This window comes from Rhinoraja longicauda, chromosome 11 (genome assembly GCF_053455715.1).
Source record: "Rhinoraja longicauda isolate Sanriku21f chromosome 11, sRhiLon1.1, whole genome shotgun sequence".
In the NCBI taxonomy this organism is placed as follows: Eukaryota; Metazoa; Chordata; class Chondrichthyes; order Rajiformes; family Arhynchobatidae; genus Rhinoraja; species Rhinoraja longicauda.
The window spans coordinates 8,577,837-8,594,860 of NC_135963.1; positions in this window are offsets into that span (position 1 = coordinate 8,577,837).

Here is a 17,024-nt window from a genome sequence, read left to right on the forward strand (position 1 = left end):
CATTTACAATGTATAGAGATACCTGATAAGGGAACAACGTTTAGTGCAAGATAAAGCTTGATCAGTACGGGCGTCAGAGGTTGTGGGGAGAAGGCAGGAGAATGGGGTTAGGAGGGAGAGATAGATCAGCCATGATTGAATGGCGGAGTAGACTTGATCGGCCGAATGGCCTAATTCTGCTCCTATCACTTATGACCTAATGATCTTATGAAAGCCAGCAAAGTCCGAGGGTCACGGAGGGAGATAGTAGTAGGAAAGAACTGCAGATGCTGGTTTAAATCGAAGAAAGCCACAAAACGCTGGAGTAACTCAGCGAGACAGACAGCATCTCTGGAGCGAAGGAATGGGTGACGATTCGGGTCGGGTCAGCCTGAAGAAGGGCCTTGACCTGAAACGTCACCCATTACTGCCCTCCAGGGATGCTGCCTGTTCTGCTGAGTTACTCCAGCATTTTGTATCTGGTTCTGGTTCCGGTTGATGAATGCACAAACACCTCATAGGTGGTTATCTCGCGCCGGTCGGACTGGGTAGAGTAGTGATTAAATATTGAAGTGGGCCTTTTTGACCAAGTTGAGGAGATCGAGTTGCTCAATCCCCTTTTTAAATGACCGAACATCGGGAGCAGCACGCGTGTGTTGGGTGGTAACATGTCCCATTCCCTTATCGTCCTTGGGTTAAGGGAATATTGGGAGCAAAGTCTATTGAAATTCAGCGAGTTGACGATGTAGACAACCGGTATTTTGTCTCGTTTCATGGCGGTTGGTGCTCTGGGATGACGGAAGATTTGATGGCGTGATTTTGTGAATCTCCTTGTAAATTGCGATTAGTCTGAGCCTGATTCTGCAGAGCTCTGGGGTATCCCATCCAAGAGAAGTCAGCGTGTTATTCACGCATGATTTGCACTTGTAGTGAGACTGCATCTGGAGTATTGTGTGCAGTTTTGGTCTCCTAACCTGAGGAAAGACGTTGTTGCCTTAGAGGGAGTACAGAGAAGGTTCACCAGATTGATCCCTGGGATGGCGGGACTTTCATATGAGGAAAGACTGGATAGACTGGGCTTGTACTCGCTGGAATTTAGAAGACTGAGAGGGGATCTTATAGAAACATATAAAATTCTTAAGGGGTTGGAGAGGCTAGATGCGGGAGGATTGTTCCCGATGTTGGGGGAGTCCAGAACCAGGGGTCACAGCTTAAGGATAAGGGGGAAGTCTTTTAGGACCGAGATGAGAAAACATTTCTTCACACAGAGAGTGGTGAGTCTGTGGAATTCTCTGTCACAGAAGGTAGTTGAGGCCAGTTCATTGGCTATATTTAAGAGGGAGTTAGATGTGGCCCTTTTTGCTAAGGGGATCAGGGGGTATGGAGAGAAGGCAGGTACAGGCTACTGAGCTGGATGATCAGCCATGATCATATTGAATGGCGGTGCAGGCTCGAAGGGCCGAATGGCCTACTCCTGCACCTATTTTCTATGTTTCTATGTTTCTACATGTCTAGGTAGGTAGTAGTTCAGCACTACTCTCTGGTTTGTGTAGTGCTAAAATAAAACACACACACGCACGCACACACACTCACGCACGCACGCACGCACGCACACACACATACACACACGCACACACACACACATACATACACACACACACACACGCACGCGCACACACACACACACGCACACACACACACGCACACATACACACACACATACACACACACATACACACATACATGCACGCACGCACGCACGCACGCACGCACACACACACACACAAACACACACACACACACACACACACACACAGAACAGCGAGGAATCCATTGTGCAAAACTGTTTGGAATCATCCACACTTTGTGAGTGTATTTCAGATGGATTCTGCCATGCCCGACCGAGCTCCCGAGCATGTTCGTGGCAGTCAGACAACAGGAAATGTAGGCTTCGCAGCCACGCTTCTGCAAGCAATGCCAACAGAACTGAGCGAGCGAGACCAGCCCAGGAACCGATTGCAGTGGGAAGTGAGCGGAGGAGCCTGTGATATCCACCGAACGCAGCCGGGATCCGCGCCACCTCTCTCGCCCAGCGGCGCTCACCAGGAAAACCAATTAAAAACCTTCAAAACACAAGTCACAGCATTTCTGCCAGTTCAACACAGCGTTGCCTCTTAGTGCACACGGCCTGTCCTTGCTCTGGTGACTGCAGCAGTCTCCCCTCGACCCATTGCAGCTTCATCAAAAGATGCAAGGAAGGAAGACATCTGAGCTCGTGTTTTTGTTTTAGTGATAGATAATAGACAATAGACAATAGGTGCAGGAGGAGGCCATTCGGGCCCTTCGACCCAGCACCGCCATTCAATGTGATCATGGCTGATCATGCTCAATCAGTACCCCCGTTCCTGCCTTCTCCCCATACCCCCTGACGTCCGCTATCCTTAAGAGCTCTATCCAGCTCTCTCTTGAATGCATTCAGAGAATTGGCCTCCGCTGCCTTCTGAGGCAGAGAATTCCTCAGAATGTGTCCATTCGTCCCATCAGGTCTACTCCGCCATTCAATCGCGGCTGATTTTTTGTAAGGATTCCACTACCCCCCCCCCCCCCCCGAACCCCCTCCCACCCCAAGTGTTGAAAGCTGCTGAAACCACGCAAATCTCTAAAACATTACCTTCTTTCACACCCTTTCGCATCTTTGAAGGTAGGTTTTCGTGAGACCTTGACCGAATCACAGAGCAATACAGCATGGAAACAGGCCCTTCTGCCCACCTTGTCCATGCCGGCCCCAAGACCATACTGGGCTAGTCCCATTTGCCCTGCATTTGACCCAGAGCCCTCTAAACCATATATGTCTAAACTTGAGTCTGAAGAAGGGTCTCGACCCGAAACGTCACCCATTCCTTCTCTCCAGAGATAATGCCTGACCCCACTGAGTTACTCCAGCATTTTGTGTCTAAAAGTCTCTTGAATGTCACCTCTGCTAGTGTATTGCCTTTAGTGCCTTCAAGGTCGGCTGCAGGAGGTTCCCCTGGGACTCTGAGGAGGTGGTTGGGTGAGGAGGGGGACATCAGGTCACGGGGCTGCAGCAGCCTGGGGTTTACCTGGGCTTACCTGGGCTAACCTGGAACAGGGGGCACTCCAGCACTTTCAGCATGTGGACTTTCGGCCATTTTCTTTGTAAACTGAAACGGTGGTGTAGAGGGCATTGCGGTAGAGTTGCTGCCTCACAGTGCCAGGGTCCCGGGTTCGATCCTGACTACAGGTGCTGTCTTTAAAAGAGAGTTCGATGGAGCTCTAGGGGCTAGTGGAATCAAGGGATATGGGGAGAAGGCAGGCACAGGTTACTGATTGTGGATGAGTCTTCGGGTCTGAAGAAGGGTCTCGACCCGAAACGTCACCCATTCCTTCTCTCCCGAGATGCTGCCTGACCTGCTGAGTTACTCCAGCATTTTGTGAATAAATACCTTCGATTTGTACCAGCATCTGCAGTTATTTTCTTATACTGATTGTGGATGATCAGCCATGATCACAATGAATGGTGGTGCTGGCTCGAAGGGCTAAATGGCCTCCTCCTGCACCTATTTTCTATGTTTCTATGTATGGAGTTTGTACGTTTCTCCCCGTGAACCTGCGTGGGTTTTCTCCGAGATCTTCGGTTTCCTCCCACGCTCCAAAGACGTACAGGTTTGTAGGTTAATTGGGCTTAGTATAAATGTAAAAACAAAATGTCCCTCGTGTAGGATAGTATTAATGTTGGGCACATCTCTGGTCGGTGCGTATTCCGTGGGGGCAAAGGGCCTGCTTCCACACTGGAATGCTGGACTAAACTGAAAAACTAATTGCAACATTATGAGCTGCACACGGATTCTTTGAGTAACTAAAAGTGCTTGTGTCGTGTTTGAAAATGAGTTTTGATCTTGTGATCTGCACTGTCAGGCACATCAAAAAGTGCCCCAATCGTAGAAAAATAAACTACGCTTTCTCAATATCGTGAAGAAAGGATGGGCTTTCTGGGTGAAAACGTGAAAGAGAAAATGAAAAGCAGGGAGAGAGAGAGAGAGGGGGGGCAGAGAGAGGGGGGGGGGGAGGAGAGAGGGGGGGGGAGAGAGAGAGGGGGGGGGAGAGAGAGGGGGGGGAGAGAGAGGGGGGGAGAGAGAGGGGGGGAGAGAGAGGGGGGGAGAGAGGGGGGGAGAGAGGGGGGGGAGAGAGAGGGGGGGGAGAGAGAGGGGGGGAGAGAGAGGGGGGGAGAGAGAGGGGGGGAGAGAGAGGGGGGGGAGAGAGGAGGGGGGGGGGGAGGAGAGAGGGGGGGGAGAGAGAGGGGGGAGAGAGAGGGGGGGAGAGAGAGGGGGGAGAGGGGGGGAGAGAGGGGGAGAGAGAGGGGGGGAGAGAGGGGGGAGAGAGAGGAGAGGGGGGGAGGGAGAGAGGGGGGAGAGAGGGGGGGAGAGAGGGGGGGGGAGAGAGGGGGGGGAGAGAGAGGAGAGGGGGGGGGAGGGGAGAGAGGGGGGGGAGAGAGGGGGGGGAGAGGGGGGGAGAGAGGGGGGAGAGAGGGGGGGAGAGAGAGAGAGAGAGAGAGAGAGAGAGAGGGAAGGGAGAGAGAGAGAGAGAGAGAGAGAGAGAGAGAGAGGAGAGAGAGAGAGATAACATCCGTTTATTTAAAATGACATCGATGAGGCAATTATCAGTCCAGTTACAACTCGCATCATTGCATTTGTGCCTGGTTTTGAAAAATGTAGACACAAAATGCTGGGGTAACTCAGCGGGGCAGGCAGCATCTCTGGAGAGAAGAGATGGTTGACATTCTGGGACGAGACCCTTCTTCAGACAGAATGAGGGGAGGGGAGGGGAGAGGTAAGAAATGGAGGTGAAAAAAGACCAGGACAAATCAGGCCCCGGTCTTTTCTCACCATCAGTTCTTCTCCTCGTCCCTCTCCCCCTCCCCCTTCCCCCTCCCCCTCCCTCTTCCCCTCCCTCTCCTCCCCCCTCTCCCTCTTCTCCCCATTCGGACAGTCTGAAGGGCACCTGGAGTACTGTGTGCAGTTTTGGTCTCCAAATTTGAGGAAAGGATATTCTTGCTATTGAGGGCGTGCAGCGTAGGTTTACTAGGTTAAATCCCGGAATGGCGGGAATGTCAGATGTTGAAAGACTGGAGTGACTAGGCTTGTATACACTGGAATTTAGAAGGATGAGAGGAGATCTTATCGAAACGTATAAGATTATCAAGGGGTTGGACACGTTAGAGGCAGGAAACATGTTCCCAATGTTGGGGGAGTCCAGAACAAAGGGTAGGCCATTTAGAACTGAGATGAGGAAAAACTTTTTCAGTCAGAGAGTTGTGAATCTGTGGAATTATCTGCCTCAGAAGGCAGTGGAGGCCAATTCTCTGAATGCATTCAAGAGAGAGCTAGATAGAGCTCTTAAGGATAGTGGAGTCAGGGGGTATGGGGAGAAGGCAGGAACGGGGTACTGATTGAGAATGATCAGCCATGATCACATTGAATGGCGCTGCTGGCACGAAGGGCTGAATGACCTCCTCCTGCACCTATTGTCTATTGTCTATTGAGACTTCATCCATTCCTTCTCTCTAGAGATGCTGCCTGTCCCGCTGAGTTACTCCAGCATTTTGTGTCTATCTTCAGTGTAAACCAGCATCTGCAGTTCCGACCTGCAAATAAAATGCCTTCCCCTGACCGAGGCATTCCCTAGGCCCTAATCTGGAGGGGGAGAGCTTTATTAAGAGAGAACTTTTGCCTCATAGGATCTTGATTGAGAGAAATACAGCATTGAAACGGGCCCTTCAGCCCACCATGTCCACAAGGGTAATCCACGTGAGTATTGACTGCACATCAAAGCTTTACCACAGTAAAATTATTACACTATGGTGAGTCGTGAGGCGATGTGCGTTGAGGTAGACGTTTATTAGAAGACTAACAACCGTGACAAAACCAACGCTGTAAATGACAAACAACCATAAATCTTACTGTCTCTCTCGGAGGACTAAACCAGACTGCCTAGTTCCTTTACCTCTGCACCACCTCACCTCTTCTACCAATCAGAGGGTTCAATGGTCTGGACCAATCCCTGTGCCCCTACATGACCCCCCCCCCCCCCCCCCAGAACCCTCGGTGCGGTACCTGGCAGGTGCCCGGACCACCCGACCGGAGCGGGTGCGGAGAGGAGAGGGGGGCCCTGCCGGGGGTGGGGACGGGGAAACCGGCACCGCGGGAGGAGGGGAAACTGACGGAGCCGGAGGCGGCAGTGGCAAAGCGACCGGGGGAAGAGGAGTCCCGAACGGGGGCAGCGAGGGGGGAAACTGCTGTACGGGAGCCGCGGCCGGAGGTCGGCCCCAGCGAGGAGGTTGAGCCGCTGTGACGGGCTGGTCTGGGTCCAAATAGGCAGGTTTGAGGCTGGACACCGAGACGACTTCCTATCGTGTGCCCACTTCCAACGTGAAGGTGACTGTGCCTTTCTTCACTACCCTGAACGGACCCTGGTAAACCGGCCGGAACGGGGGGCGGTGGGCATCGATGCGCCGGAACACAAACTCACAGTCGCCCAAAGCCGGCGGGACATATGAAGGGGGATCCCCGTGACGAGAAGCAGGGACCGGGGCCAGGGACCCCACCCACGCTCGGAGTGAAGCTAAGAGTGCTGGTATGGAGGGAGGGGGGGTGGAACATTGGGGGAGAACGTCGCCTGGTACCCGCAGGGGCGAGCCATAGACCAGGTCTGCCGAGGAAGCTCCGAGATCTTGCTTCGGAGCCGTGCGGATACCCAGGAGAACCCATGGGAGCTGGTCGGCCCAGTAGCTGCCTGTGGAACCGTTCCACCATCCCGTTGGCCTGGGGGTGATAGGCGGTGGTTTGCTGTAACCGGGACCCGCACAGTTGAGTCAGAGCCACCCACAGGGATGAGGTGAATTGGGCGCCCCGGTCGGTAGTGATGACGTACGGGACGCCGAAACGGGCAACCCAATTTAGTGCCAGAGCCCGAGCGCAAGAGGCTGCTGAGATGTCGGACAACGGGAGCGCCTCCGGCCACCGGGTGAACCGCTCGACTACCGTGAGGAGGTGGGTGTAGCCCCTGGAGTGGGGTAACGGGCCGACGAGATCCACATGGATGTGGAGGAATCGGACTGCGGGGACCGTGAACTGCTGGATGGGGGGCCGAGTGTGCCGGTGTACCTTGGAGGTTTGACAAGGGATGCAGGAGCGGGACCAGGCGGCCACCTGCTTCCGCAGCCCGTGCCAGACAAAGCGAGCCGCAACCAGAGCCGAAGTGGCCCAGATGGACGGATGTGCCAGGCCGTGAATAGTGTAAAAAACTTGGCGCCGCATGGAAGTGGGCACTACCGGGCGGGCGCGCGGCAGAGAAACATCGCACCAGAGTTTGGTACGCGTGGGACCACAGGCTACCTGTGCCGACCGCAACCCCGAGGTGGTGTGGGGGTACAGGGAGGGGGTGTCTTCCAGGCGCTGAGCCTCCGCGAGCTCCTGGAAATCCACCCCGGAACTTACCTCGGCAACCGGGGAAACCGCCGGTCTGGACAGGGCATCCGCCACGGCGTTTAGTTTACCCACAATGTGCCGAACGTCGGTGGTAAATTCCGAAACGAAAGTGAGGTGTCTCTGCTGGCGGGCCGACCACGGATCGGAAACCTTCAAAAAAGCAAACGTCAGTGGCTTGTGGTCAGTGAAGGCCACGAAAAAACGACCCTCTACAAAATAGCGAAAATGACGGATCGCCAGGTAGAGGGCCAGGAGTTCCCGATCAAAGGCACTGTACGCTATCTCGGGGCGAGTGAGCTGGCAGCTGAAAAACGCCAAAGGTTGCCAGAGATCGTTAACCTGCTGTTCTAAGACGCCTCCCGCCGCCACGCCGGAGGCATCGACGGTGAGGGCGGTGGGGGCAGAGGAACGCGGGTGGACGAGCATGGTGGCGTTCGCGAGGGCCAGCTTGGCCGCTGCGAAAGCCGTGTCGGCAGCAGGGGACCACACGAGCTCGGTGGGGTTACCCGCGAGGCATTAGAAAAGGGGGCGCATGATCCGGGCTGCTGCCGGGACGAATCGGTGGTAAAAATTGACCATTCCTACAAATTCTTGTAACCCTTTGATAGTGTCTGGGCGGGGAAAAGAGCGGATAGCAGCCACCTTCTCAGGCAAGGGAACGGCACCGGCCTGTGTGATCCGATGACCCAGGAAATCGACTGAGGATAGTCCGAATTGGCATTTGGACGGGTGTAGGATCAGCCTGTTTAGACTTTTACTTTACTTTTAGACTTTCGAGATACAGCAAGGAAACAGGCCCTTTGGCCCACTGAGTCCTCGCCAACCAGTAATCGCCTCGTGCACCAGCACTAACCTACACACTGGGGAACATTTACAATTTTACTGAAGCCAATTAACCAACAAACCTGCACGTCTTTGGGGTGTGGGAGGAACCCAGAGCACCCGGAGGAAACCCCACGTGGGACTTGGCAGCTCCCGGGGCGGCTCGGCCGCGGGGCCTTCCATCGCCCGGCGCGGCTCGGCCGCTGGACTTAATATCGCCAGCGCGGCTCGGCCGCGGGACGTTTCAGTGCCCGGTGCGGCTCGGCCGCGGGGCCTTCCATCCCCTTGCGGGGGCTGTGCGTGTCGGTCGCCTCGGTAGGGGTCGAGCTGCCTGTCCGTGGGTGCGGGGGGAAGAGAGTGGACGTTTTGTTGCCTTCCATCACAGTGAGGGGGTGTTTGGACTCACTGTGATGGATGTTTGTATTGGGGTCGTGTGTTCTGTGTACTTTTTTCTTTTTTTTGTTGTGTTTTGTGACTGCTGTAATTTCGTTTGGTATTTGTACCGAATGACAATAAAGTTATTCAATTTATTAACTCTTCAGGACAGTTGTACTAGACATTTGAGGTAATGTGTTCAGTTTTGGTCACCCCCTGCCACTGGAAGGATGTTGTTAAGCTGGAAAGAGTGCAGAGAAGATTTACAAGGATGTTGCCAGGACTTGAGGGGCTGGGCTACAGGGAGAGGTTGGGCAGGCTAGGACTCTACTCCAAGGAGTGCAGAAGGATGAGGGGGTGATCTTTTTTGAAGTGTATAAGATCCTGAGGGGAATGCATAGAGTCATGTACACAGAGTAAGAGAATTGAGAACCTGAGGATATGGGTTTAAGGGGAGAGGAAAAAGTTTAAGATGAACTTGAGAGGCAACTTTTTCAAACAGAGGGTGGTGGGTACATGGAACCAGCTGCCAGAGGAGGTTGTTGAAGCAGGTGTGAAAACAACATTCAAAAGACATTTGGACAGGTACATGGATAGGAAAGGTTTTGAGGGACATGGTGCAAAATGCAGGCAGGTGGGGCCGAAGGAGGAGCCTATTTGTAGTGTAGATGGGGCATCTTAGTCAACATGAGCAGGTTGGGCCGAAGGGCCTATTTCTGGGGTATGACTCTATGCATTGAAGAGAGAGTTGGATATAGCTCTTGGGGCTGATGGAATCAAGGGTTATGGGGAGTATATTTTTCAGTCAGAGAGTTGTGAATCTGTGGAATTCTCTGCCTCAGAATGCAGTGGAGGCCAATTCTCTGAATGCATTCAAGAGAGAGCTAGATAGAGCTCTTAAGGATAGCGGAGTCAAGGGGTATGGGGAGAAGGCAGGAACGGGGTACTGATTGAGAATGATCAGCCATGATCACATTGAATGGCGGTGCTGGCTCGAAGGGCCGAATGGCCTCCTCCTGCACCTATTGTCTATTGTCTATTGAGTAAGCAGGAACGGGGTACTGATTTTGGATCATCAGCCGTGATCATATCGAATTTTTTGCAGCAATACGTAGAGGTGCCTACCAGAGAAGGGGCAGTGTTGGACCTCCTGTTAGGAAACGAGATGGGTCAGGTGACGGAGGTATGTGTTGAGGAGCACTTTGGGTCTAGTGATCATAATGCCATTAGTTTCAATATCATTATGGAGAAGGTCAAATCTGGACCAAGGGTTGAGATTTTGGATTGGAGAAAGGCTAATTTTGAGGAGATGAGAAAGGATTTAAAAGGAGTGAAATGGAAATTGTTGTTTTATGAAAAGGATATAATAGAGAAATGGAGGATATTTAAAGGTGAAATTTTGAGAGTACAGAGTCTTTATGTCCCTGTTCGGTGGAAAGGAAAGAATAATAATTTGAAAGAGCCGTGGTTTTCCAGGGAAATTGGACACTTGGTTCGGAAAAAGAGGGAGATATACAATAAATATAAGCGGCAGGGAGTAAATGAGGTTCTTGAGGAATATAAAGAATGTAAAAGGAATCTTAAAAAGGAAATTAGAAAAGCGATAAAAAGATATGAGGCTGCTTTGGCAAGTAATGTAAAAGTAAACCCCAAGGGGTTCTACAGATATGTCAATAGCAAAAGGATAGTGAGGGATAAAATTGGTCCATTAGAGAGTCAGAGTGGACAGCTATGTGCTGAGCCGGAAGAAATGGGGGAGATATTAAACAATTTCTTTTCTTCGGTATTTACCGAGGAGAAGGATATTGAATTATGTGAGGTAAGCGAAACAAGTAGAGTAGTGATGGAAATTAGGAGGATTAAAGAAGAGGAGGTACGGACACTTTTGAAGAATATAAAAGTGGATAAGTCTCCAGGTCCTGATAGGATATTCCCTAGGACATTGAGGGAAGTTAGTGCAGAAATAGCAGGGGCTATGACGGAAATATTTCAAACGTCATTAGAAACAGGGATGGTGCCGGAAGATTGGCGCATTGCGCATGTTGTGCCTTTGTTTAAAAAAGGTTCTAATAGTAAACCTAGCAATTATAGACCTATTAGTTTGACGTCTGTGGTGGGAAAATTAATGGAAAAGATACTTAGGGACAATATATATAATTATTTGGATAATCAAGGCCTGATTAGAAACAGTCAACATGGATTTGTGCCTGGAAGGTCATGTTTGACTAATCTTCTAGAATTTTTTGAAGAGGTTACCAGGGAAATTGATAAGGGCAAGGCTGTGGATGTTGTCTATATGGACTTCAGTAAGGCATTTGACAAGGTTCCACATGGAAGGTTGATTAAGAAGGTTAAATCGTTGGGTATTAATAGTGAGGTTGCAAGATGGATTCAACAATGGCTGAATGGGAGATACCAGAGGGTAACGGTTGACAATTGTATGTCAGGTTGGAGGCCAGTGTCTAGTGGAGTACCCCAAGGATCTGTGTTGGGTCCACTGTTGTTTGTCATTTACATTAATGATCTGGATGATGGTGTGGCAAATTGGATTAGTAAATATGCAGATGATACTAAGATAGGTGGAGTAGTTGATAGTGAGGTAGATTTTCAAAGTCTACAGAGAGACTTGGGCCTTTTGGAAGGGTGGGCTGAAAGATGGCAGATGGAGTTTAATGCTGATAAGTGTGAGGTGCTGCATTTTGGTAGGACAAATCAAAATAGGACGTACAGGGTAAATGGTAGGGAATTGAGGAATGCAGTGGAACAGAGGGATCTGGGAATAACTGTGCATTGTTCCCTGAAGGTGGAATCTCATGTGGATAGGGTGGTGAAGAAGGCGTTTGGTATGCTTGCCTTTATAAATCAGAGCATCGAGTATAGAAGTTGGGATGTAATGTTGAAATTGTACAGGGCATTGGTGAGGCCGAATCTGGAGTATGGTGTGCAGTTCTGGTCGCCAAATTATAGGAAGGATGTCGACAAAATGGAGAGGGTACAGAGGAGATTTACTAGAATGTTGCCTGGGTTTCAGCACTTAGGCTACAGAGAGAGGTTGAACAGGTTGGGTCTTTATTCTTTGGAGCGTAGAAGGTTGAGGGGGGACTTGATAGAGGTTTTAAAAAATTTGAGAGGGACGGACAGAGTTGACGTGGGTAGGCTTTTCCCTTTGAGAGTGGGGAAGATTCCAACAAGGGGACATAGCTTCAGAATTGAGGGACAAAGGTTTAGGGGTAACATGAGGGGGAACTTCTTTACTCAGAGGGTTGTGGCTGTATGGAATGGGCTTCCGGTGGAAGTGGTGGAGGCTGGCTCGATTTTATTATTTAAGAGTAAATTGGATAGGTATATGGATAAGAGGGGATTAGAGGGTTATGGTCTGAGTGCAGGTAGATGAGACTAGGTCAGGGAGAATGGTCGGCGTGGACTGGTAGGGCCGGACAGGCCTGTTTCCATGCTGTAGTTGTTATATGAATGGCAGTGCTGGCTCGAAGGGCCGAATGCAGTACCCCCGCACCTATTTTCTGTGTTTCTATGACAGGCGTTCTGTATATTAATCAAGTCCTATCCTATGCAGAGAATATTGATCAGTCATTGCTGGCGTTGCAAAGTAAGGAAGAATTGTATCTAAATGGCAACTTTTGTGTATCTTTGGACCGTTCCAAAACTCTTTATGGTGAACTAAACACTGCGAAGCATGATTACCTTGTGGGAACTGCAGTGTCCAATGTATTGTATGCAAGCTAATGTGTTAACAATCAAGCCTGTCATAAGCACGTTGACTGAGGATTAAATATTGGCTTCACGTTCGTGTGAGTAACTCTCCTGCTCTTTGTTTCAAACACTGCCCAGAGATCTTTTATGTCCACCTGGTTTAGTGTTTCTTTCACAGGGCAGCAGAACTGACAGGGCAACAGTGGGGAATCGGCCAAGATCACCGTGTTCACCTCTCTGGAGAGAGGCCTGAGTTCAGGCGGTCCAATTCCGAGGCAATGAGTGCTACGAGCTGAGCGGTGACTGATGCTAGCACGGATAATTTAGCTTGTCAAGGCGAGCAGCAGTGACCCATTGTCTTACACCCGCCGTATCCGGAGGTTGGCTTCAAAATATACTCCCCTGCTCTGTAATGGAGGGCAACAGGTGACCTCATTGGGTTCTGTTGGATTCCAGCCACTTCCTAGTACAATCCACAATCTATCTGGTGCTCAATCTTATTTAAGAGGCCGCTCAACTGCTGTGGAGATACAATAGAGTTGTTGCTAACGACATACCATCTTTACAAAAGAAAACATTTGTTTACAGCCAGTTAGTTCCAATCTAATTTAGAAATAGGTGCAGGAGGAGGCCATTCGGCCCTTTGAGCCAGCACCGCCATTCATCGTGATCATGGCTGATCATCCACAATCAGTAACCTGTGCCCAACTTCTCCCCGTATCCCTTGATTCCACCAGCCCCTAGAGCTCCATCTAACTCTCTCTTAAGAGGCCAACTCTCCAGTGATTTGGCCTCCACTGCCCTCTGTGGCGGAGAATTCCACAAATTCACAACGCTCTCAACTAAATCCTTTAGTTTAGGTTAGTTTGGTTTAGTTTAGTTTGATTTAGTTTAGTTTAGACTAGTTTAGTTTACTTTAGATTAGTTTAGTTTGATTTAGTTTAGTTTAGAATAGTTTATTGCCACATGTACTGAGGTACAGTGAAAAGCTTTTGTTGTGTGCTAACCAGTCCCTGGAAAGACAATACATGATTACAATCTAGCCCTCCAAAGTGTACAGATACATGATAAAGGGAATAACGTGAATAACGTTTAGTGCAGGATAAAGCCAGTAAAGTCCGATCAAAGATAGTCTGAGGGTCTCCAGTGAGGTAGATGGTAGTTTAGGACTGCTCCTAAGTTGTTGGTAGGATGGCTCAGTTGTCTGGTAAAACAACTGGGAAGAAACCATCCCTGAATCTGGAGGTGTGTGCGTTTTCACACATCTGCACCTTTTGCCTGATGGGAGAGGGGAGAAGAGGGAGTGGTTAGGGTGCGACTCGTTCTTGATAATGCTGCTGGCCTTGCCGAGGCAGCGTGAGGTGTAAATTGAGTCAATGGAACAGAGATAGACCCAAAATGCTGGAGTAACTCAACAGGACGTGGTCGGAATGTGTGACGGTCTGGGCCGTGTTTTAGAGAGTCTAATTAACCTACAAACCTGAGGTAGACACAAAGTGCTGGATTAACTCAGTGGGTCAGGCAGGATCCCTGGAGAAAAAGGATAAGTGACGTTTAGCGTCAGGACACCTCAGTGCTTGGTTTCCACATTTTGATCTGCAGACCTTCACGTCTTTGGGATGTGGGAGAAACCCAGAGCACTTGGAGGGAAACACGTGCGGTCACAGGGAGAATGTGCAAACTCCACACTGGCAGCACACAGGGTCAGCATCGAACTTAGTTCTCTGGTGTTGCGAGGCAGGAGCTCTACCAGCTGCACTGTGTCACCCTTAATCCTCCCCCCCTTTTCTCTCAGCTAACTTTATCAGTGTAACCCCTTCTAATTGCTCATAGGAACATCAAGATAGAAATGGTATCTGACCCTCATACCGTTCTTAGAGTCATAGAGTCATACAGCGTGGAAACAGGCCCTTCGGCCCAACTTGCCCACGCTGGCCAACGCGTCCCAGCTACACTAGTCCCACCTGCCTGCGCTTGGCTCATCTATATACTCAAACACTCGTTTGTTTGTTTGTTCCTGAGCTACAGCCAAAACGGTACATGATAGCGTGACAATTTTAGGCCCACCTTACTCACCGTTGTCCCTTTGGTGCTAATGGAAGACATTTCATTGAAATCGGTGTTATATTTTTAAAGTTATTAACATTTTAAAGTTTAAATCTATCTCCTAGGGAGGGAGGGGGGGAGGGAGGGAGGATATGGGGGATTGAGGGGGATGGAGTTGGGGGGGGAGGAGGAGGGGAGGGGGAAGGGAGGGGAGGGGGAAGGGAGGGGAGGGGGAGGGGGGTGGAGGGAGGGGGTGGAGGGAGAGGAGGCGGGGATGGGGATGGGGAGGAGAGATGGAGGGGAGTGGGAGGCAGGGGGGAGGGAGGGGGGCGGGGAGGTGGAGGGAGGGAGGGGGGGAAGGGGGGGAGGGGAGGAGGGAGGGGGAGGAGGGAGGGAGGGGGAGGGGAGGGGGGAGGGGAGGGGAGGAGGGGAGGGGGTGAGGAGAGGGTGCTGCACCAATGACAACTCGTTCCATACACCCACCACCATTTGTGTGAAAAAGTTATTCCTTAATTTAATAAGGTTCTTATTAAATCTTCCCCCCCTCACCTTAAACCTAGGTCCTCTGGTTCTAGATTCACCTTCTCTGCTCATGAGACTCTGGGCGTCTACCCGATCTTAAAGAGGATATTTCTTTGAAGTTGTTTTTATTATTTCTGGTAGTATTGGGTGTTCTGGGTCCCACTGGGGACATCATTGAGGTCATCAATGAGGACATCAATGAGGTCTCCACCATGGCCTGCCTCCCTCAGGCACCGGATCCACAATAGTGAAGGACAATTCTGGCGTCACGGTGGCGCAACGGTAGAGTTGCTGCCTTACAGCGAATGCAGTGCCGGAGACTCAGGTTCGATCCTGACTACGGGCGCCGTCTGTACGGAGTTTGTACGTTCTCCCCGTGACCTGCGTGGGTTTTCTCAGAGATCTTCAGTTTCCTCCCACACTCCAAAGAAGTACAGGTTTGTAGGTTAATTGGCTGGGAAAATGTAAAAAATTGTCCCTAGTGGGTGTAGGATAGTGTTAATGTGCGGGGATTGCTGGGCGGCGCGGACCCGGTGGGCCGAAGGGCCTGTTTCCGCGTTGTATCTCTAAATCTAAATCTAATTCCCTTGGAGCTATGGAGTGATACAGTGTGGAAACAGGCCCTTCGGCCCAACTTGCCCACACCGGACAACGTATCCCAGCTACACTAGTCCCATCTTCCCACATTTGGCCCATATCCCTCCAAACCTGTCCTATCCATGTACCTGTCTAGCTGTTTCTTAAACGCTGCAATAGACCCAGCCTCAACTACCTCCTCTGGCAGCTTGTTCCATACACCCACCACCCTCTGTGTGACAAAGTTACCTCTCTTACTCCCTCTTCATCCCCACCTGCCACCCATTCTGAACCTGGACATGACGGAATCGAGGGATATGGTTACGTACAGGCAGAGGAGATTCGTTTAACGTGGCATCATGTGTGGCACGGACATTGCGGGCTGAAAGGCCTGTTCCTGTGGTGCAATGATCCATATCTCCTGAGAAAAATTCCCAAGCATTGATTCCGTTGTCCTTTTCCAGGATTTGCTTGGTCTCTCCCTTTTTGTAGGATTGAAGCTGTGGCTCGGACCCTGGCTAACCCACACCAGCTCTCCAGCATGCACTCATCCAGAAGGCAAGCGTCTCTTAATGACAATTATCCATCACCATGAAAGGTTCACCTCTAACTTTGGTCGCCAACCACAGTAGGCAGGCTCTATCATTGATCTTCCCCAACCCTAAGCTAATGTGAACAGCACTTCAACACTGAGAATTATTTTTAGTCTAGCGACAGATTCTTCGGCCCACCGAGCCTGCACCGACCTGCGATCACCCCGCACACTAATCTACCCCACACATGAGAGGCAAGTTGCAATTTTTACCAATGCTAAATTAACCTACGATCCTGTACATCTTCGGAGAGTGGGAGCAAACCGGTGGAAAAGTCGGGGAAAAGCCAAGTGGTCACAGGTACACAAGAACACAAGAAAATAGGAGCAGGAGTAGGCCAACCGGCCCCTCGAGCCCACTCCGCCATTCAATACGATCATGGCTGATCCTACCCCAACCCCCTTCCCACTATCGCCCTTCTTCCCACCCAAAAGAACCGTGTGATCTCCTGGGAGAGGCGAAAAACCGGATAAAAACCCAGGCCAATTTGGGGGAAAAATCCGGGAAATTCCTCTCCAACCCCAAGCTAGGCGATCGAAACTTGTCCAGGAGATTACTCAGGTCTTACTATACTAACCATAGCTCATGTCAACTTCCCTGCCCGCTCCCCTTAACCCCTAATTCCCTTGTCTATTAAAAAACAATCTATTTCCGTTTTAAATTTATTTAACGTTCCTGCATCCACAGCTCCCTGAGGCAGCGGATTCCACAGACTAACCACCCTCTGAGTGAAGAAGTTTCTCCTCATCTCAGTTTTAAAAGAGCCCCCTCTCATTCTAAGACTATGCCCCCTAGTTCTGGTCTCCCCGATCATCGGAAACATCTTTAGCGCATCCACCCGATCAAGGCCCCTCACGATCCTATACGTTTCAATAAGATCGCCTCTCATTCTTCT